At 33.8% G+C, this 23716-nt stretch overlaps 1 long non-coding RNA gene across 1 annotated transcript in view; it reads left to right on the forward strand.

The window, feature by feature from the left end:
• Positions 1 to 6650: 6650 nt before the first annotated feature.
• LOC122495509 overlaps positions 6651 to 23716 on the forward strand; it is a 60019-nt gene continuing 42953 nt past the window's right edge. Inside the window, exon 1 of the long non-coding RNA XR_006300482.1 lies at positions 6651 to 6885. This is a non-coding gene — a long non-coding RNA (uncharacterized LOC122495509). The remainder of the gene's footprint in view (positions 6886 to 23716) is intronic.

Here is a 23716-nt window from a genome sequence, read left to right on the forward strand (position 1 = left end):
ACTTATCAATGTGTACCATAAATTCAAATGTCTCAATAAGATTAATAGCATGGCATAGTAGAAAGAGCAAAGAATTTGGAGTTTATTTTCATTATAAAATGAATTGATAATAACTTTACAAATTTACAATAGGGAGGAAATGAGAAAATTGATATGAAATTCTTTTGTAAAATGCAACAAAATTTTTAATGGAAGTAAGTATCTGGGAATTGATTAATCTTGTTGGGATCATTCTTAAGAGAAGAGAAATACTGTGATTATATATAAAAATTATACAGAAGTTATGCTTTTAGATTTGTTGCAAAAATATTACAGCTTCTTGATTCCCTAAGACGTCTAAACAGTGTTTGTGAAACTACCCCAGGGCTGAGATAATTGGTTTCACTTTGCTATTCCTCAGTTTCTACATTTACATTAGCTGTACTACCAGAGAGACATGCTTGTTTATTTTTTTTCTAAGTAGGTCGATAATAATATTTAGAGAATATAATGAACAGAATATATCTGGTACCATGAGCATCAATTTCTCATTTTGACCGTGATCTTAAGTGCAATGCAAACAATGCTGGGCATTTAAGAATATGAGCGGATCACAGATGACAGGGACGCTGGAACAGCTAATACATTGGACCGATACGTGGGGGAGAAAGCTGTTCTTGCGAGTGAAGTGCTAGAAAAGAGTTTGCAGTCATTCCATTTCGATGTCATAGCTGCCCAACAGAAACACACAGTGGAACTTGCTCAGCTAGAACAGCAGATAACACAGCTTGAAAGCGACTTTGCAGCTGCCAGGAAACTTTGTAGTTAGAAAGATCGGCTGCACCCCTGAGATTGTGAGAAACAGGGAAATAGATATCTGTTCAACAATCACATTGCTATTGATAAGGAGAGGGAACTGGAAACACACCACTTCATGCATTTTTTCCTGAATTATCGAGAAATATATATTTTACCTTAAATTTTGTGATTCCATCTTTTTCTTGTTGTCTCTAAATCCAGTGTGTACCTTAAGTGTTGGGGATAGAAATGCCATCAAGTTTCATTTGGATAGAGGTTAAAAACATATAAAACTGTAGTATTTATGAATTTATGCCGGTAGATGGTTAGAAGATAAATCTGCCCAAACTTTAAGTGCAAATCCTTCCACATTCACTTTGTATTTTAGAGGCAAAGCAAAGGACACGTATTTCCTAGTGAAGAAAATGACACGTCTGACAGGTGAAATTAAAACCATCTATCCAATTCAATTCACTAAGCGCTTATTATATAGAGAGGTATATATGTTGGCAACACACAGATGGATAAATGAGGCAAATTCCTTATCTTCCTGGAGCTCATATCCTGATGGTAGTTCATAGAGTGGCCCACTGTGATACGCAGGCTCCTACTGTGTGGTTTACTGAAAAGTATAGTCCTTTTACAAAATATGTAATTTGTATTATTCATTAAGTTAAAAAAATTAACATGAAAGCCAATCACTTGAAATCAAATCATAAGTATGTATTCTCTACATCCCAGAATTTTCCAGTTTCAGATTATTTCAACATACATTCATAAAGCATGAGTAGTGAATTCTACTATCTTAGACTTTTTAAACTCATGTTAGTTTATAAAATTGTGCTTTCTTTTTGAATGCAGATTATTGGTAGAATGTGCTCAGAATTGAAGAATAAAAGAATTGGCCATTGAGAGTTCTAAGACCTTTAAGTTTTCCATAGAAAAACAAACAAACAAAACACTATAACTCTTAGATTTGGAAGAAGTTTTGAAATGCTTCATTATCTAGAATTATTTAAAGACATCAGCAATAATAATACCAAGTCTCTCTCTCTCTCTCTCTCTCTCTCTCTCTCTCTCTCTCTATATATATATATATTTGGTGGGGGGGTCTGGTCTACAATTTAGCAATTCGTTGGGGAAAAGCCATTTAGAATTGAATAGGCCTAAATCCATACCTTTTATTAATAATGACAGAAGTGATGGAATGTTGAAATATGTATCCATAAGAAGATATCACATGCCATTTCCTAAGTTTTGTACACCTGAGAAAATATGTTAATATAAATAATTGTTGTGTTCAAATTATAGCCAAACATATCTGCAGGTTTTAAGCTGTCTAAAGTAATTCCACATTCTCAATGAATAATGTTTAACATTTGAACCAAAAACAGTTCGGCACGAATAATTAAAGGCTTAAGTTAAATACATAGACAGTCATTTAAATTTAGATCTGCAATAACATTTACTATTATTCTCCAAGGCTTTGACTGCTTGACAGAAACAAAGTACTCTGGGATTAATTTCAAGAAATGGTGCCAACTGTGCCGCAATTTGCTGTAATTAAGACATGAAAGAACACTAAATATTCAGATTAAAAGAAGCATGATGGGGCATGATAGAGAGTCAAGGTGTGGCAGGGAGCCAATAAAAAAAAAAAAAACCCAGCCAGGAATACCATATTGATGGATACAAAATCTTTGATTATATTTAATGTCTTTTCTCACTCAAATTTAAAGTGGAGACATGCGTGTTAAAAAGATAATAAAATTGAAAAAGAAAGTGACAAACATTGTATTCTTATAAAGCTAATTAGTTTAAGTGGTGTGGAGAAGTCATTAGGAGGGTATCATAATTATCTTTATGGTGTAGGGATTTCCCTGTGTGTCACATCAGTTTGCTTTAGAGCTAAATGAAAGAGCTATATAGGTGTTAACTCAAAGAGATCAAATACACTTTTTGTATTCATTAAATTTTTCTTCATATTTTAAAGAGAAAGAATTCATTTTGATCCAACGAGTCTCCTTTTTAATTCCCTAAGAATTATGGGAAATACTTTCCTTAGCCTTTGAACTTTTGCGTATTGATTAACACTACATTTAAGCTAATGGTGACTCTTCTTTCCAACTGACTTTTTTTTTTAAGAGAGTCCCTTTAAGGTTTTGATCCTAAAAGAGATGTGGATACTTGACCCAGTTGCTAATGAGGGGCTGTATAATCTCCAGTACCCTATAGCTCAAAATAGCAGGATGCAGTATAAAAAGTACATCATAAGAGGCACTATTGGAATGCTTTTTGTCTTCACAGGCAATACGCAAAAAGATAGGACTTTCTAAGAAAGTCAGAAGCTGGTCTCCTGCAGGCACAGGAAGCCATCAAAGTCAAAGTGGGTAAGGTGATGAGCCTCGACAGTGTGGTCAGGAGACTGAAAGCAAGCATCCGGGATACACAGGGAGGAAAGCATCCGAAAGAGCAATCTTTGTCATTAGATCAGGTCTGCAGCAGCCAGAAGGGGATCTGCAGAATCTGCATAGAGCGGGGCTTTGTGAGAGGGACCAGTGTACCCCAATTTGTGAACTTCACCAGAATGTAATCTGTTCTAGTCTGATGAAAGAGAATTGCACATCACAGATGTGTGATTAGGGGCTCCAAATAGGAAACGTGGAACGTTTTGGGCTTTAAGGAAGATGATGCAAAGAGTCCGCATCTTCAAGAGAACCATAAAAACAAAACTGAGTTGTTTCTACACACAGAGATCTTTGCAGAAAATGCATAATGTCTTTCAGATACAGACTATGTATCTTAGCCCTTTCCCTGAGGTTGCAAATCTTCATTTAGGGGGAAAAAAAAAGGCCTGAAATAAAGGGCTTAATATACAGTGCTTGTGAACAATGCAAGTTGATCCTCAGTCTAGAATTTGGCCAGTCTAGTAAAAAAATAAAGTAGTTGAAGAGGCATCAAAGTATTTCACATCCACTGATATTTACATGACTTACATATGATAGAAATACAGGAATTCATTTCATAGCATAAATAAATAATCAATGTTTCTCATAATCTATGGTACATAATAATCACACAACATTGAATCTCTCTCCAGTCCTATGTTCATTAAGGTTTTTGTTGTTGTTGTTGTTCTACATAAATAAGTACTATGAAGCTATGAACATTATTATCATTATTACTTTTGAGCTTGTTTGTCTCAACTTTGTGGTAGAATACTTTTATGAATAAAATATTAATGAAGTTACTGGGTACATAATAGACAGCGTTTATCAACCCCTTAATTTTTCCTTCCACTATTCACAACATTGCCAGATACGTGTTTCTGGATAAAACCCCCTAGAGGTCTCCTGCAAATTCTTTTTCAATACAACCAGATCATTGCAGATAATTGTATTACACAGAGTATCGATCCAAAATCGTTGTGCACCGGAAACATCTGAAAAAACATGATTATAGCTTTCTGTTTATTGTTCGTACATCATATAAGCAGGCTTTTGTGTGAATCACCTGTAAAAAAGGCAAGGTGGAAACATCAGAGAAATTACCTCTTTACAAGAATCTATTGATCACTTTAAATCAAAGAAGTATGTTTGACATAAGATTACCTGCCAGTTTGAACATTAGGTACACTATGTTATAGCCTGGGGCAGTTGTAAGTCTGACAAAGGGATTGTAAATAAAGCAAGCAGCTGCGAGCGCCTCTGGCTTGGGATCAACTCGGGCTCAAGTCCAAGGCATAGGTAAACTTAAAATAATTTACCCCCTTTAACCAGCACATAATGAATTAGAGTAGACTCTTAGGAGAACCGTGAGGCATAAATCTCTTAGTCATTTCAAAATCGGCAAACTTCATAGAAAATTCACATCATGCATAGTTGACAAAAGGTCTCTTTTGTGTATGTGCCACAAGGTGACTCAAGTAGTCTTGAAGACAGTCTATTGGTACAAGTAGATTCTTCAAAAAAAAAAAAAAACTTCCTTCAGCATTCTTATATCCATAGTCATTTACATGTAGCCTGATTGCTCAGCTCCTTTTAACTTAAAGACCATTAACCTCTCAATGTCGATGTCTAAAAATTCTCCTCAAAACTCATTTAAAAAGTTTGGTGCGTTTTTCTTTTTTCATAAGAAATATGTATTGTGAAAGGTGAAAAAGCATACAAAATAAAATGCTGCACCCAAATCAGTTTTGCAACTACATTAACAATGCTAAAAACATATCACTGCAAAAATGTCAATTGCTTTCATTTGATTACATTTTTATTTGGTCAAGAGCAGGGAGGGCCATAGTTCTTTTACATATTTTTTAAGCTTGAACGGTTTTTATTTTTTTTTTAATTTTGAAAGCACATTCATTGTAAGTTCTTTATTGGATTTTTTCCCCCCACACTTTAACATGTGTTGAAATTATTAAACATTTAACTCATTTGTTCAGAGAGATTTCGATGTATTTGGAATTTAATAAAGATGAGCTCTGGGTGATGCATTCTTCCTTGTTAAATATTTAGCTGTTTGCGTTAGCTCTGTGGTTTCCTGAGGCACAAATTTAAACTGTTAATATATAGCAGGTTTAAGCTATAAAAATAGTAGATGCTGTAATTTCTTCTGGGGCAAAACTGGTCAGTTTGAACACTTGCAGGAAAACAAAGTGAACATGTATGCACATATTTATTAAAATATAAGCAGTCAGTTGCTCAAAATCTATAAAGAGATTCTGAGAACCAGATATTCTTAGATCTAATTTATAAGGGAGTCATCATTCAGCTTCAAAGATGAGTGATAAATGTAGAATATTTATATAGAGTATCTTCTTTACGAGGTTGCCTGTAAAAGATACCTCTGATGTCAGACTGTAATACCTTGGTTTCTAACTTTATTGAAGCTTAGTATAAACATCATTTTTTGGACATAAAATGAGAATCATTAAAAGCAAAGATGGTCTTTTTTTATACAAATATGGCCTTCTCCATTTCTATTTATATTGATTTTGGGGTCTTAAAAGAATTTTTTCCTTTTTCTTCATTTTAGATTACAAGATTGAAATGACTGATTTTCATAAAGTATCATGATCTTTAATGCAATGAGATTTAAAATGCAGTGATATTTAAAAATACCTCCAAAAATGTACTATATGACATAATGTGTATAAATATATATGCAAATATATGATTAAAGAAATACATATTCACCTTTCATGGCATGCATTTGAGGCAAATAGGAAAATAAAAAGCAGATAAATACTTTTTAATGGGGAAATATTCTAACAAAATGTACAGATATATATCTCTAGGAATACGGTCAACAAAGAACAAAGGAAAAATGTCTTTGTCTTAAATCACTTATTTTTTGAGAGCTGAAGCATACTGCCTGGTTTGCTTTGGTCTAATGAAAGACTGCCATCTATTGGATGACCTTGAAAAAGTGCTTACATTTCATAAATATTATACATGAAAATAAATCAGTGGAAGGCCATCATTTTGGCATAATTTATAACATATCAGTCTTTGTCTGTGTGAATATATATAAATATATCTGAGGCCTGTGCTAAAGAAAGAAAAATACTATGTGTTAATGTCATTCTGTTTAATACACTTATGTCGCAACAGAAATCTCACAATTAAAGTCAGCAAATTGTTGTCTGATTAGGACATCTAATTTTTGAATTCAAATGTTTTATAAACTTGAGATTACTGACATGCATCTTGTATTCCTTCATACATATCTTTGTTTACTTGTGCGTTAAATAAAGGAATCAGAAAATGGAATGCATGAGCTTGTATTTTGACAAGAAGGATCTGTTTAAATCTTCCTCAAAGTTGCATCGCATAAAATTTAAACCGAAAACAAAAGAAAAAAAAAAAACACATTAGCTTGACTTTTTTAAAAGGCAATGTTCTTGTTTTATCTTTCAGCCCAAGAACTTGCCAGTCAAGATGAAAAACTTCTTCTAATGGAATCCAGCTTGAAAGCTACTCAAGAGCAGCTAACTGAGCAAATAGCAGAAACAGTTCGCCAAGAACAGAACAGTAGAAAACCCCAGGCAGAGCTGAAGACAGTGACAGAAAGGATTATTGCTTCTGAAGAAGAAAAAAATGATTACAAGTGAGTTGCTTTTTAGTATTTCAGAAAGTTTTACTTTACATTCTAAAATCAAGTCAGTCCTTTGACTTTCGTTGCTTAATATTTAACTCTCTCTGTCTTGCAAAAGGGTATGTGTAAATGGGCTAGCTTGTTCAATAAATTGTTCGTTCCAAAATAGATAGACTTTAAATTTGCATCATTTCTTAACTGAGGTGGGACATGCTGAACAGTATGACTGTCCTATTCTGATTCTAAATAATGATGTGGCGCTCAACTTTCTTGTTAACTATCAAGAAATGTTCAAGGTAAGATGCAAGAGAAAGAATACACTGTGTTTCTGTAGCACCTATCTGCCAATGGTATTTTCATCTTTCTCCTTTTGGAGTCCAAAGGTTACATATGGCTCTTGTTGCCTTTCTTTTTTGTTAAAGTAGCAGCTCTAAGCAAGACACTGTTAAATTGAGAGACATTTAGAGTAGTTTTTTGGTCAGACCACTGAGGCATGTAAGGAACTATGAAGAAAAGTAATAAAGATCTATACTGTTTTCAAACATTCATGAAAATTGTCTTAGTGAAACATCTCCAGTAGTTAATTTCTGCTTTCATAATCTAAATCTTCATGTGATTATTATGCTTAATACTGTTTTCAGATTTTATCATTTACTTTTCAAATAAACGTTAGTCTTTTTTTTTTTTTTTGAGTGTCTGATAATTAGATATTCTATCCTTTCTGCCTTTTGCTTGACTTTCTTACGGTTTTTTTAGAAATAATTTTTTAAAAGTAGCATAGCCCAGATGAACCTCTCTCTTCCTTTCTTCCTCTCTCTCATCTCCCCTCCTCTCTCTCTCTCTCTCTATTTGTCAAGAATTACACTTTACTCACCGAACACTGGTTAAATTGAGTAATCACAGTTAGATAAAGCACACATACCTGAACTTTTTTTTTTTTTTCCCTCTCCTGTCACTCACCCTTTGAACACAATCCTGGGGCCAGAACTAAAAAAGCATTTGATATTAACTAATCTTTGGAAGCCAAATTCTAAACTTTAATTACTTACTGCATATCTTAATAGATCTATCAGTAGGATTTCAAAATATTACATAGGATGAATGTTGAAATTCTTTTTCTGATTTATGGTTTATAATGCTAACTAATAATGCTAAAATGTAAAAGTAAAATATTTGAAATTTATTCATGAGGAATTTATTCCTGTGTTTTCATCCAATGGTTTAATATTAGAAGGCACTAAAAATAATTTTACAACCTAGGATGACATTTTATAGGCTTCTAAATAAAATTAAACACTCAGATAAACCCTGTTTGCCATTAATGTACCTTTAGTCAGCTGCCAGAACTCAGACAACAAAAAACCACATTTCACAAATATTAAAAAGGTAGAAATTGGTACCAAGAATTAAAAGCATATTGGGCAAGGTTTCTTTGGGAATGGCTATAGTAATGTACTATTGTTGTAAATATTATGGTCTTTTAAAAAGCTGGATTATATTAGGGGAATAATATACTTAAGATATATTTAGATAACAAGAAATATATAAAAATGTTTGTGAACACTAATATAAAGCTAATGATAGTGGTACATGTTAACTTAATGTTAGTAAAATAATGCCAACATTTTTTCTACAGTTAAATGCCACTGTAAAGGCATATTATTCAGTACACTCACCAAAAAATATATAATTTTGATCTGCAAACTGGCATGCAAAGATCTGCTTCCAATCTTGGCTTTTTAGAAGTAAATAAATCAGGAAGCGATTCATCCAGCTAAATAACAATGAAAGACTAAACTTAAGTTCTATATACTTGATCTATATGTATCTGTTTTATTTCCCAATACAGCTTGATCATGAAATTAAGTACTATTCTCTCTCAATGTGCAATTGCTGGTAAGGTGTATAAATATCACCTAAGAGAGTAGTTAAAATTATAACAATATTTTTTTGCCTAGCTATTTACAATGGGTTTTAGCAACTAAATGTTAGAAGTCAAAAAAAGTATAGATATTATTATGACATGTTACAAAACTTGTTGAATTTAAAGAGACTGACACATGACCATAATCAAACCAATGGTTGTTTAAGGGAAACTAGTTCATCTTTTTTTTTTAAATGTAAGCTCAATATACATTGTCACAGGGTATGCCTACATGCTAGATATGTGTCTTAACGTGAAAAAACATGTTACTGTTTAAATGTGTAATAAAATCAAAGCCTTTCCAGCCTCACCAAAGTAAAAAGTCCTAACTTAGTTTATTCATTTTTATTGATTTTTCCACTCAATCCACAGGTGGCATGAGTTGGTCAGATTTATTAATTGCTTTGGTATTGGGCACTGTCTGACACCAGGATATTCACCAGTCAGAAAAAGGAAGAGCCACATCAGATGTCATATAGCATGAGAATATCATAGTGAGTTCTCTCACCCAGTCATTCCTTTATTTGGAAAAGTCTTTGGATCTTGACTAAGTGATGCAGGGTAAAATGTATAGAAAGTTAAGGTCAAAGACCTGAGTAGTGTCTGGAATTTGCAATCATGGTTGAATTTTGCTATAGAGAGCAGAGAATCTCACTAGAATGAAGCATTCTGGGGCTTTTTTTGTTCTTCAAAAAAAGAGAAACTCACTTGAGAAATCATGATTTTATTTTATCTTACAAAAATAGGAAAAAATGAAAACTTGAAACATAATTTTTGAAATGTGCTAATATAAATCACAAAAACAATAACTAGAATGTGTATTTTAAGAGGCTTCTTCAATTTGCAATATATGTCAAGTTTCCACATTCATCTTTCTAATAGTGATAATGTCTCCAAGTGACTTTTTGATAAGTAATTATCTCAAAATGATTTCCTCCATTCATTTAATTGGAATAGTCATTCAGAAGTAGCCAAGTTCCAACACCACACCACCAATATCTATTACCAGATTAAGTCATTTCTTAACTAAATATGACACAGTTAAAAAAGTAGTAAAACATTTGGCAATCAAAGGGAAGATTGTTTTTAACACTAAAATGTGACGTGTAAGTTGTTGGTTCCATAAAGTTGAATTGTTAAAGGAGCATATAGGATTTAGATTTTATTTTTCTCCTCTCTTTTTGAACTAAATGTAGAGAACACACACCATATACTCAGTATAAGCCTGTTACACTTGAAAGATTTGTTCTGAATGTCCAGTGGGAACCTGGAAATCGTAATAATTTGTAGTATCGATTGAGTGAAGCTATGCAGCTGGGGCCTCCAGTGAATAGACAGGAATAGACATTTTATTGATTAACTTTTACAGTCATATTTTCAGGACTCCGCTGCAACATAATTTTCACTTCCCAGCTTTGTGTTGCTGCATCATGAAACTTGGATTCTTCTCTCTTAACATTTACCCACTTGAGGAAAAAAGTATGGACATGTCTTGCCAGGGTTATGATCTACAGAGATGCAAAACTTTCTGGAAAATGACTTCTCTTAAGTACTATTCTATCGCAAACAGTAGAAAGGAACTAGCTGGTTATGACAGTTTTAGGAAAAACCATTACAGCAACTATTTGGTAATTAAACTTACTCATATTGTCCTCATTCTTTTCATGTTTAAGCATCTTAATTTTCCTGCCCTAACTTCATGCTTGTAACTATTAAAATAAATTATCTTGTGATGGCTTTGTTTTCATTCATTAACATTTTCTATCTTATTTAATGTGAACAGGAGAAGGAAAATTATTGTACTGATAGTCTATAATTTGGTCTGAAATGAAAATTATTAAATGCTAAATCATTTGGCCAATAATTTCAAAGTATGGAAATGTGAATATATGCCTATTGGACATATGTGATATTTCTCTAGGCCTGTGAGAGTTTTTAAAGTTATTTAAGCAAAATAATGTTGTATTTGCACAGGTGAACATATGGCAAATATTCTGTGTATAATCATATGTTTATTTACCTCAGGTTCTTCACTGATCACATTTTTGGTCACTGGAGCAAACTGCAGATTTTATACTTAACATATGTGGAAAATATTGCACTGTAATTTTATGTAAGAGCTGGTGACAGAGATATTTAGACATTATATTGGATTTGAAGAAAGGGATTTTTTAAAAGAAGTTTACATCTGTTCCTTTTTTTAACTCACATTTGCATTTCTTTTAATTATGATGTTGAAAAATCACGTTAGAATAAGTTGATCCAGAGACAAAATTCAAGAACTTCATGTGACTACACCAGCCCAGAAGATATAAAATATGACTAAATTAAACCAAAGATTTAGCAAGTTCTAAGAATTGTGTGTGATAATTCATATTCCATGGCATTTATGCCTTATACAGTTAATTTTAAGAGTTTATTTTTATTTAATATTATTGATCATTACTATGGAGTTTTGGTTTTAAAGTTCATAGATTTGATTTTAAGAGTATGCAAGGCATTTTAGGCTTCCAATTTACTGCTGTTTTTAATCCAAAATTAAAAATCGTGTAAAACTGGTAATGAAAGTATGAAACTGATAAGTTTTTCATATTATATTGCATATTAATTTTCTAATGATATTCAGTAAGTTCATAGTTTTTTCCTATTGATTTTCAAAGACACAATTATTGCTTTAGTTTTTCTTCTATGATGATTTAATTTATTCTGTGACAAGTTTTATAAACATGTTTATGTGCAATCTGTACATAAAAACAGCTTTTTGAAGTTCCATAGTTATCACAGTGAGTATTGCATATTAATGCGCTTCAAGATTTTGCAGTTACTTGCATATATGTAACTATGTTATTCCTCTAATGGAACAGGTCTTTATTTATAATGAAAAGGTGTTTGAATAAAATATCTAGGAATTAATTATTTCCTCCTTCACATTGAAAGAATGAAGAAAATAATGTACAAGGAGTACAGGTTATTTTAATAATGCGTGTGGCTCTTGGAAGACTTACCTGTATCATCATGTATGTGTTTTAAACTTATTTACCAAAACAAGAAATGCAATTAAGACAGATCAAGTAATAAACATAAAATACAAAAAGTCTGAATTGAGATTGATTTCAACATAATCCTGTAGAGGAATCCCCACTTATTGATCATTTTAAAGCCCATGCATAGCACTTAGAAAGATAAAGTAAGCAAGGTCAGATAATCAAAGCATTTAAATAGTAAAAACAGCAACTGCCACTGTAGACTGCTAAAATAAATCCATAATACAAATTGCTTTAGCAAAAAGTGGATGAGCAGCTGATCTTCCTATTGAACTCTGATGCCGTTCAGTGACCACACTGGGAAAAGGATTGGGAGAAATGCCTTAAAGATCAATATTGAGTGAGATGTAGCAGGGATTCATTTTGAACATGAAAGCATTACAGGTGTGGGAGTATAGACATCTTTAGGAGATGTCATCAAGTGGATATTGTTTAATGCAGTTAAAAAATGCCATCTATGCCTGATATTGCCAAACAACGAGCACAGAAATGCTCTCTCAACTCTTCCAAGAAATTGGTTGGGGTTTGAATAGTTCTCAGATTTGAAAGTAGAGAAAGCTGATTCTAGACTAAAATAGTACAACTACTTACCAAAGTAAGTTCATCTCTCTCTATCATTATATTCTCCTCATGTCACTAATGCATATTTGGGATATCACATGATTAGAGGGTGGTAGTCTGCAACCCTGCGTATAAAATTAATTACAGAATGGGGGTGGAAGTGATATTTTTGGAGTTGTATGGAAATGGAGTATTCTTGTTGTGAGTCCCTTTTTGAAACTTGTTGCAATTTGAGAAGTCCTATTTTCAATGAGTGTTTGAACTCCACTGGCTAATTATATTCTTGGCTCTAGTGAACTCCAATGGGAGTTTTCAGTATATAGATGTATGACCTGCAGAATTAGGTTTAACATATTTAATTACTTTTCTTATAAAATTGGAGTTTAACTTCTACTTAATGAGACATCATCATGGCTATAATGAAGTTTTGTGGCAAACTGAATATGATTTAGTGTAAGTACATGCAGCTTTATTGTATTTTGGAGTAAAGTGGTTCTTCAGTCAAAATGGACAGTGATGTGATTTAATTACTCCCACCTTTTCTCAGGTTCTCACATGTGTCCTCCTTATGTCATTGTGTTTCCATAGCTTCTAAAATCATGTGCATGCTCACTGCATGAACAGTATTGTGTCATGATAAGTACACCAACAAGGGTTTCTGCACATATTTTTCCAGCAGCTTTTTCTGATGGAAGATAACCATAGTCTTCTAATAACTTGAATGCAGTATTTAAGAGCTTTACAATATTACCAATTGATCTTACTTCATTTAAAAAAAAGTATTCCAATACCGAACTTCTCAATTCAATGACGTAAAGCATTGAATCATTTTAACCTATTTTTTTCCCTAAAATAGTGGAGAAAGAACTGAAATGAAGATTGGTTACATTTAAGACAATTTTCATAGCAAGATGAAACATAAAAATGAAGCTTGAGGCTTAAAAGTTGCTTAACTCTGGCTCAGTTTTTTCCATTCCCTTCTTTCCATAATGAATAGTTATTTACAACTATTGTAGTCTCCATGTTTGCTGTATGAATTGCTGACGGCAGCTATTTCAATGGTGAAATTGTGAAATAATATTCATAGTTGTCAGAAAAAGGTCATTCCATTTGCATTCATTAGGAACCTGGAGGACCGTGCAGTGTGTGTTTCCTTTGGGATGTTGCAGCTATTGATTTATATACAGCTGTAGGAAAAATTAATTAGGATTATATTTCACTTATTACTGCAGGCTGTGTAATAAGAAAGAAAAACATTTTTTTGTTAGAAAGTTGAACAGAAAAACCTAAATGGAATCATTGTTTCTTAAATCACAACTACTTTATCATCTAATTTTTCTTTTATAATCTGGTTAAAGGCTTAGTGCATTTATGGAAATTTAATTAGCACTTTGAAAAATGAGTGTTTTAGTACATATCCTATATTAATAATGATACTTTAAATTAAGCAAAAAAGACATTTTTCCCTTGTTAATTGAAACTTTCCTTTCTCTAAGCTAAGGCAATGTGTATTTGTCCACTGTGAGTTTGGAGATATCGGAAGCTTTTGCCAAAAGAGTTAAATTAAAAACCAAACAGGGACCAAAGTCAGGTAATCTCTCAAGGTGAAGAAATAGATTCCAGAAATGAGAGTTTTAGTAGTAATACAAGAGAGAAAAGTTCACTGAAGTTTTAGATTCTGAGCCTAAGAAACTATATATAATCAGGCTCTTCTATGAATTTAATACTTGAAATAAACTAGAATACGACATTGACAATATTCTCTTTGTGTGATAATATTAGATTTCAAATTATTTTAACAACTAGGTTTGGCTTCTTTCTATGAACACCATGCATACTCTAAGTGAAAAACTATTCAGTGCAGTTCCCCACATTGTTTATATGTGACACATGTTTGAGATTAATCAAATTGTAGTCACTTCTAATTAATAGCAGAGAATAATTTCGAAATGGGGCAGAAACAGATGACAAAGGATAGTTTGTGTGTGTTCAAGACATACTTTATGAATGGAAACACATGCCTATTATAACATTTCTAACTTGAAAATTTTATTAACCCCCCTATTGTCTCTTAGATATGTAGTGTTTTCAGAGAAACCCACTGCCTGGCCCATGGTGGACACTTTGGTGTAGGATGAGTATTTAGGGAAAAACAAAATCAAAGAGAGGTCTTTTGATGGCCCTATAAAATATAAAACTAAAGCATTAAAATCTATTTGTAGTATTGAAAGTTTTTAGGTTTTATGAAAGGAGTTCATAAGAGGTCAACAGCGAATACAGGCTGCTTCCATACATTTTATAGAGTAAATAATGTCTAAAAAACAATGGCTAGGATTAAGATACATTACTTCCCCCTCCAAAACTTCTATGTTAGCTATGACTGTAAGAATGTATTCCTTAATGTACCGAATAGCATATAAATTGGGTAAATATTTTGTCCTTTGTTTTCTGTTTCAAATGTTTGGGGCCCCTTTAAGAGAAGGCAGTTTTATCTTGAGTAATATGGAACTTTGCCTTTCCAAAGTGATAAGCAATATTTTCCACCTTGGCACATTTTGTATTCTGTTGTAAAAATTATATGAGGTAATTATACTGAGATTCATTGCAAGCCCTTGGCTTTTGTAGTGCATCTAGCTTGTCCAGTTTGTTTTTAGAATAATGTTGTGTTAGGTTAATCATGAGGTAACTAACTAAGAATCTTATAAAAACTCATGGAAGTCTAGGGATAAAATTTTGAATGACTTTCTTAACTAAAACAAAATGAGCAGAACTGTATTTCTTAGGAAAACTTACTGATCAAGCTATATATTGGTCCACAATGTATTGAAAAGGTAATGTTTTAAAGGCATTATTTCTTTAGATTGTGAGGAACACACAAAAAATGGCTAAGATGTGGTTCTTTACTGTGAAGCATTGGTTCTGTGTGATATGTCTTTTAAATACAATGGAAAATTATCATAGTATAGAAACAATTACCCCATAAGGGAGAATTAGAGAGGCAATAATTGGTGATTTTCAAATGTATAAACATTTAAGAAGATATTTGGGGGAAAAAGACAAGGAAGCAAGAACAATGAGAAAATATATTTTTGGTATAGAAAATGGTGAGTACTTTATGTTGTGGCGAATGTTTAGGTGTCTAGAAAAGCAGGTTGGGTGGTCTCTATGCTAGATTTAGAAATTTATAATTTGCTTAGAAATAAATGGGGAGATCAGAAGGAGCTGTGAACAGACTAGTGCATTTGATCGCATTAATGTTAGAGAAGCAATATCTGAATCTCTCTTTCTTTTCTCTCAACAGTTCAAGTGACTATTCACAACCATTCTTAAATATTGATGTCTTAGCCTCCTTGTGGTTGCCTCCCCACTCAATTAGGACTCAATTATGTTGTATACTCCGTGTCCCCATAGCGCCTAGTGCATACTCTATTATAGGGTGCCTCTTACCTTATTTTACCATTGGTACATAAATAAAGGCCCATTTGCCCCACTGGATGGCTTTGCATTCGATAATCTTCCAGGACCGTTGTACGCATCGCCATCTTTTAACTAATTCTGATTAGGTGAAGATGAGGTGAAGAGAATGAACTTAGCTATGTGCCTGCTCCAATATATTATCCATCACCCTGTAAAATATGCTGAATTGCTGGGCTGACCTCTAGCATCTAGTGAGAATGTCGAAGTACCAAACTTTAACCCTCAGCTTATGTATGGCTTCAGACGACCCATTCAAGACTGAGAAAAAGGGGGTGGAAAAATGGAAGGTCTCCCGAAATAGATGAGGCAGGGGTACAAGATTACAAAAGATTAAGAATAATATGTGAGTAGTAAGGAAAGGGTACTCACAGTTTTGTTTTCAATGTCCTGCGCTATGGTCAGGATATTTGTGTTACCTTCAAATCCATATGTTGAAATATTAACCCCCAAAGTAATGGTATTAGTAAGTGGGGTCTTTGGAAGGTGATTAGGTCATGAGCATGGAACTCCCATGAATGGGATCAGTGTCTTTATACAATAAGTTGATAAAGCTTCCTTGTTCTTTCCACCATGTGAGGACATAGCTAAAAGCAATGTATATGCCAGGAAGCGGGTCTTCACTAGAGACACAATCTGTTCCTTGATCTTTGATTTTGCAGACTATGGAACCATGAAAAATCAATTTCTGTCATTTATAAACCACCCAGTTTATGGCATTTTGTTATAGCAGCCCAGATGAACTAAGGCAGGTGGGGAAAACAGAAGGGGAAGAGAGTAGTAAAATTAAAAGAAGTGAGGAAGGACCAAGTCCTCATGCAATGTAGACTTGAATTTGACAACGGGCAGAAGATGAAGAGCTAGTGGACATGGAGGGTACAAGAAAGAAAGTAGGTAATTGGTAGGGCAAGAAATCAGAAGATACACAGATGTTTATAAAGTCCAAATATAGATATTTAGAAGGGTTTCCTTTCCATCTGAGAGTGTGGGTGAATGACAGGTAAAGATGTAGGGAAAATGTGAGGGAATGTTTAGAAAATGAGATCGACTTTTGAAACACAGTGATCTGATGGAATCAGTATGACGGAGGGTTAGAGGACTGTGAGAGGGATTATCAAAAACTGTGGAAACCATTGAGAGTTGAGTAGAATATAAGGGAATAGATACTAATGTGTGCTTCAGGAAAATTAGACTCACAAGATATAGAGACTTTATGAGGCAAGGATTGCTGGGTTTAAGTGAATCCAAAAGTGCCAAGTTCATTTATTTAATAACTACTTCCTTAAGTCCTACCATGTGCCTGACACTGATCAAAGTCCTAGGTATGGACAGTGAAGAAAATAGCAAAGTGCCTGCCCTCGAAAAGGTTATATTCTAGTGGGAAGTTAGATAACAAAATGGCAAAAAACATATTGGATAAGATCATACAGGATGGGTTGTATCATTCATGGATTTTATAATTTTCTACATCACATTAAAGGAGACTTGAGTATTAGGGATGTGGAAATAGTTGTATGGCACAGCTTCCTCCAGTTCTGAAAATACCCTCTGCTCAGGAATCCACCCCGTTGTGTTTTTTATTTATTTACTTGCCTTCTGAAGGCTAGAAAAGGTGACATTTTGATGCTTGCTTATAAGAAAGGCCCTGAAAACTTCATGGCAATTGCTGACAAATTATTAGAATATATGCCCAAATCACATTTTTAGTTGTATTTGAAGACATCTTTATTCTTTCTATTCTTTTAAGTTTGGTACAACTTTAAATTCAGATCCAGTGCTTTCTTCTTTTGGTCTTCCTCTTTACCCTTGATCTCTTGGCTTCACTTACAAAGACAGATCCAAAATGTTAGAGCCTGTGAGCTATCTCACATAGATGCCACGTATCTCCTTTTCCTCAGGTTTCTTTTGCTCCTGGTAAAGTTAATCTAATTTTCCCATTAGAATTATTCCATCTTTTATCATTCTTGCCCCTGACTCTCTCTCTACTTTCCTCTCTCTACTTTTCCATCTTCTTTATACTCCACTTATATAACACTAAAGTAGACTGGATTCAAAGTAGCCATGAGTGCCCTGTATCTGGATTATTCTTGATTTGAAATAAGGCAAAAGATAAGCCAAGGCTGGTTTACCATAATGAATTAGATATCTCAAAACAGCCCAGAAGAATTCATCCACAAACCAATTAATTTAAGATTTCAACTAATTATTTTCAAAAAATAAAATAACAAATATAAGTCTTAAAAAAGCTTGGACTTACTTGTTAACAGTACATTTTTTTATGGCATGGTGCCTGACATATCTAATTGAAGCCACGTTTTTAGTTGCTAATATTACTATTGCCGATGGGGCAAAATTTGGTATCGTTTGTTTGTTTGTTTTGTGTTTGCTTCATTCCCTTCACCTCTAAAACCTGATAAGGTCTTTTTTTTTTAATTATCTTAGAGACTTCCCCAATTTTATTCAATAACTCTCTGTAACTATTCAAATGCTTCAACTGGAAGCGAAAGTCAAACTCATACATAACTGAAGACCTTCGCTGAGAGCATCACAAATGCCTTGTTCCTTTAAAATAGAGGCCCAGGGGCGCCTGGGTGGCGCAGTCGGTTAAGCGTCCGACTTCAGCCAGGTCACGATCTCTCGGTCCGTGAGTTTGAGTCCGGGAGTTCGAGCCCCGCGTCCGGCTCTGGGCTGATGGCTCGGAGCCTGGAGCCTGTTTCCGATTCTGTGTCTTCCTCTCTCTCTGCCCCTCCCCCGTTCATGCTCTGTCTCTCTCTGTCCCAAAAATAAATAAACATTGAAAAAAAATTAAAAAAAAATAAAATAAAATAGAGGCCCAAACCCTCAAGAATGACTGAACAAAATGTTCACCATGTAAACTTGAAAATGTGAAATTTAATTAAGAGAAAATTTTGCAGTGCCCTACAGAGCATCCAATGTGGAAACAAGAAATATTGACAATTCTTGGATAATCAAATAACCACATTTCTTAACTTGAAGTTGAATGTAATTTAAGCCTGATCTAAAGTTAAATTATTCAAAATTATTTGATGAGCATTCAAAATGCCATTATAATTAATGAGAATACTTACCACTTACTGAGCACTCAGTATGTGCTAAAGTCTATATTGGTTGTCTTACATGCATTGTTTCATTTAGTCTTCATCTCAATTGATTAAAGTTAATATTATTGCTATCACTTTCAGGTAAGGAAGCTCAAGACTATAGAGATTAAAGAATTTTCTGGTATATCCATACCTGAGATTTAGCCTCCTATGTAATTATACCTTGAAACACATTTTTTCTATTTTATTTTATTAAAAATTTTTAATGTTTAATCTTGAGAGAGAGAGACAGAGACAGAGACAGAGAGAGAGAGAGAGAGAGAGCTAGCAGGGGAGGGGCAGAGAGAGAGGAAGACACAGAATCTGAGGCAGGCTCCAGGCTCTGAGCTGTCAGCACAGAGCCTGATGTGGGGCTTGAACCCATGAACCATGAGATCATGACCTGGGCTGAAGTTGGATGGTCAACCAACTGAGCCACTCAGGTGCCCCAAAACATATTTTCAACCATTAAATAAACTATATCAATTTGAAACTACAAATATGCAGTGAAGAATAACTTGGTAGGTGGAGAAGAGGTAGAATATTTATTTAAATAGTAGCTTCCAGAGTCAGAGAATTCATTTCAGTAGTTGTGGATTATTTCAGTGAGCATCTAATATTGCTGCAATTCTAATTTCTAAGTGTGGAGAAAAACAATGAAAGTACTATGAAAGTAAACTTTAAACACAAACAGAAAATTCTAGTATGTATATCATAAGATATTCTAGAAAAAAAGCATTAGCAATGGGTTAACTAATCCTGGCCAATGGACCAGAATAAAATTCAATTTAAAATGTCTTAAACCATAATGCTGAAGTAGTCTCACTTGCTCAGGATATTTCCAAACAATAACTATTACTACATACACACATATGTACTACATGTAACACAATAATGCAATTTTAGTCAAGGAAGTAATGCAACTGTAGAAACTGATGACTATGAATTTCACCTTGACAATGGAAATGGCTCTATATGTATTTAGTTGGCATTTAACAGACCTAAGACTTATGATACTTTGAAGAAAAATTCTGAATATTTACCCTGGCACATTTTCTCTAGTTTTCCTAAGGCATTCACAAATATATGTTCAAAATATAAAATATACATTAATGCATTTGTTTGCTAAATTTGAGACGATTTAAATTACAACACACTTTTTGCAATAGAAATAAATGACCAAAAAAAAAAAAAAGGCAAAAGTGGGAAGCAAGTGGTCACAGGAGTAAGTCTAGCTGTGGAAATGATTGCATTTGTGCACCTGACATCAGCAAATTAACATCTGGGCCAAAATGCAGTGTGCTTGATGACTGAATATTATGTGTGAGAAGGCACACAAGACAAAGCTGGAATATCAAGATGAGACAGTCTAAGAAAGAAGGGAGATTCATTACATTGCACCATACTGTCAAAAGCTGTCACTTGTGAGGTTTCAGTGAGGACACACTCTATTCTGGGAAAAGGACATAGCTCCACTGGCTAAAAGGGGAATAGAAACAAAATGCAAACAACTGGAATAATTGCACCAAATCATCAACCTTCATTATTTTGGAGAAAACAAGGATGCAGGGCTTTATTTTCCTTATGCCCCACAAAGAACTGTACTACCTGTATGACCTTAGAAGACTGGGTTAGTTAGCTTGTCTAAAAGCATTTTCAGGGAAACTTGCTTTAATTCTCAAGGTATGCACTTGAATAAATATACATTGTTTTGCCCAGATATATTTTCCTCTTAACAAATTAGCCAGGATTTCTGGTCTGATGTCTTTTTATTTTATTGAGAAGCAAAAAGAATAGCGTTTTATTGAAAAACAAGCAGTTGTGAATCCCCCTGTAGGAATGAATGGATTAGTTGTTATTCGTGACACCTCCACTGCTCTCCGACCTTCAGGACACTTTATGCTGAGAGAGACATGCATGTTAGCCCTCTGTGGCAAAGACAAGATATTTGGGGAGAAGAGTACTTTCTGTGGAACAGCTTTTACTTCTTTCCCCGATGGATCTGGAAGTATAACTCTACTGTTAAATTCAACTGTATACATGTAGTCAAGAAAAAAGGCGCTACAGTGCAATGCCCATAGTTAAAAGGGAAAGCAGGCTAGCATTTAAGAAACAAATAGGCACAAAAGGAAGACAAAGGGAATAAGGCTGAAAAAATGAAATGAAGATGCCAACTTGCTTTTTGTTTCATTTTAGCCTCACATATACATTGGAATTTTAATTTGTATTGTCCTTAAAGGAAATTATTATTCATCAGTGATTTAAATTTGCAGGAGATTCCATACATTTGTTTTTAAAATTATGAAGAAATCAAAATAGAGAAATTCTGTGAGCCACCTCATGTCTGGTGGTGGATCTAGGACTAGAAACTGATTTTCTGATGAACCTTGATAATCTTCTAATTAGGAGTTCTGTTACATGAAGTCTAAATTTTAGAAAAATGCGTTTACTGAAGGATTTTGTATTTCTGCTGCACATGGCTTAGTATGAATCTAGGGGTTGAGGTTCAGTAGATAAGCAACAAAAATGTAAAGTGCAAAAACAATTCTTACCCTTAGGTGAATATTTCAAATATGTTATTCTGTGCTTGAGGTTAAATGAAATTTTTGCTCATGCAAGAAATAAATTCTGCTTAGGTAAAATGTAGTGTATTATTTTCCTTCTCATAATTAATAAGTGGCCTTGAGGAAGCAAAATCGCTGAGTAGTATGATAAAGCACTTGTTAATGGAGATACATTTATCCAAAGAAATATTTGTCCCCCCGCCTCCCACCGCCGAAATGAAAATCTCTTCAATTTAAACTGTCTCATGTAGTCAGTTCTCTACCCTCACATTTTAAATATCAGACCATGTGAATTACACAGTAACAGTCAAAGCTGAGCTTGACTGGGCTCAGGAGAAATGATGCTTTGCACAAGAGAAGGTTTTAGATGTGGAGGCTCAAATGTTCTTAGTTGGATTTGGCTGCAGCAGATAAAGGGACAGAGCACTCAACTGCTCCTACAGGAATAGACAAAAGATGAACAGATGTTTTTTTTTTTTTTTCAATAGTAATACAGGAACTATTCTTAAAGGATTTTTACTGGATATAATTGTAAACATTATGTGTGGTTAACTCTACATAAAGTTCCATTTGGCTTGTAAAAAATGATTTAAAGTTAATATGTTGGATGAATTACTTGTTTTTCTTTAAAAACAACAGAGAGCTCAAATAATAGAGCATCTCATAATGGACTATAGAGTCAGATACACTTGAGTTTGAATCCTTATAATCTATTGCCACTTTGAGCAAATTACTTTACTTCTAAGCCTCAGTATTTTCATCTCTAATTTGTAGATAATAATATCTTTCTCATTGGGATGTTATGAGAAGGCAGACAATTTTGTAGAGGTCATGCACTGGCCTGACACAGTTGTGGTTCTCAATAATTGCTAGGCATTGTCAAATTAGAAATAAAGGTTTGTTTCATCAGATAAAAGATGCTATAATTTTTCTAATAACGAAAACTCCACCACTGGGACATAATGGATACAAGATTAAGCAGATTAATGTATTTGGAGGATATTGTCCTTTTTTGTATCCCACTAAGTAGCTATAAAGTAGTCCCTGGCAACCCCAAATGAAGATTTTTTTGGTGAGTTTCAACTGCACGGGGGTTATTGCGTGGCATCGGCCTCAAAAAAAAAAAAAAAAAAAGGATTTTCCTCCAAAGCCCAGCAGCATCATATCTGAAATATTATTAGTCTCTTTAAAGAAAAGGAAAAATCTGGCTCTTTTAGAATTGTCTAGGAGTATTCTCTTTAAACTGGCAGTCTCTTCAAATTCAGCATTTTGCAAACTATGTTAGATATAGTTTTAACATAACCTTTGTAAGAAGAAAGAGATTGATTAATTTGCTGCTGACAAGAGTTCACATTCTTTTTGTTTTTCTCAGAGGATGCATCTGCTTCCTATTCTGAACATGGTTCTACTTACAACCTAATTGCGCTACCCTACACTGCCCTATTATTTTCTGAGCCTGAGCCTACATTTTAGGCCAATCATCGAAGAGGACAGGAAGAGAAGACTTGGAAATTGAAGGCTACACATATACATACTAGTCTGGTTCCATATATCAGTATAGCTGCCTCATATTGTGTGAGCATGCAGCTCTATGCTTTAGGCTTGTCCTCACGATTTCCTGAGATAGGTCAGAATTATTGTCTCCATATGAGGTGTGATATTTGTCATCTAATGATAAATGGTTGAATGATTTAAGCACTTACTTGGGCTTCATAGTTACTTCGCTTCTTTCACTGGGTCTTGGGCTGTAGTTAGAATATTTTGTCCAGATGTATAAATGGAGAATTTGAAGAAAAAAATCATCAGGTTTTATTGTTTAACTCTTTAAATGCCACCATGAATAGTAATTAAATTAGTATCCATGAAGCACTATAATAAGTGAAATAAAATTTAAAGGAAATATTACATATGTAAAAGCTGACTTCAAATTAAGATCCCCTTTTGCAATGTTGACTTGGTGAATTTAAGTTTTGTTGCAACGTCACCCTGTTCTCTAGAAAACCATCATGGTGGTGCTTATCCCAAATTTGGCAATACATATATTCCATCATAAACTGTGGTTAGGTTTTGGGGCACTGAACTCTTGGAAGCACCTTTATGTTTAAGCTTGGTGTATATGACTGAAGTCTTGAGTTTCTGTTTTTTCTCTTAACATGTCAAATCTTAAATTAGAAA

This window comes from Prionailurus bengalensis, chromosome F2, assembly GCF_016509475.1.
Source record: "Prionailurus bengalensis isolate Pbe53 chromosome F2, Fcat_Pben_1.1_paternal_pri, whole genome shotgun sequence".
Taxonomy (NCBI): Eukaryota; Metazoa; Chordata; class Mammalia; order Carnivora; family Felidae; genus Prionailurus; species Prionailurus bengalensis.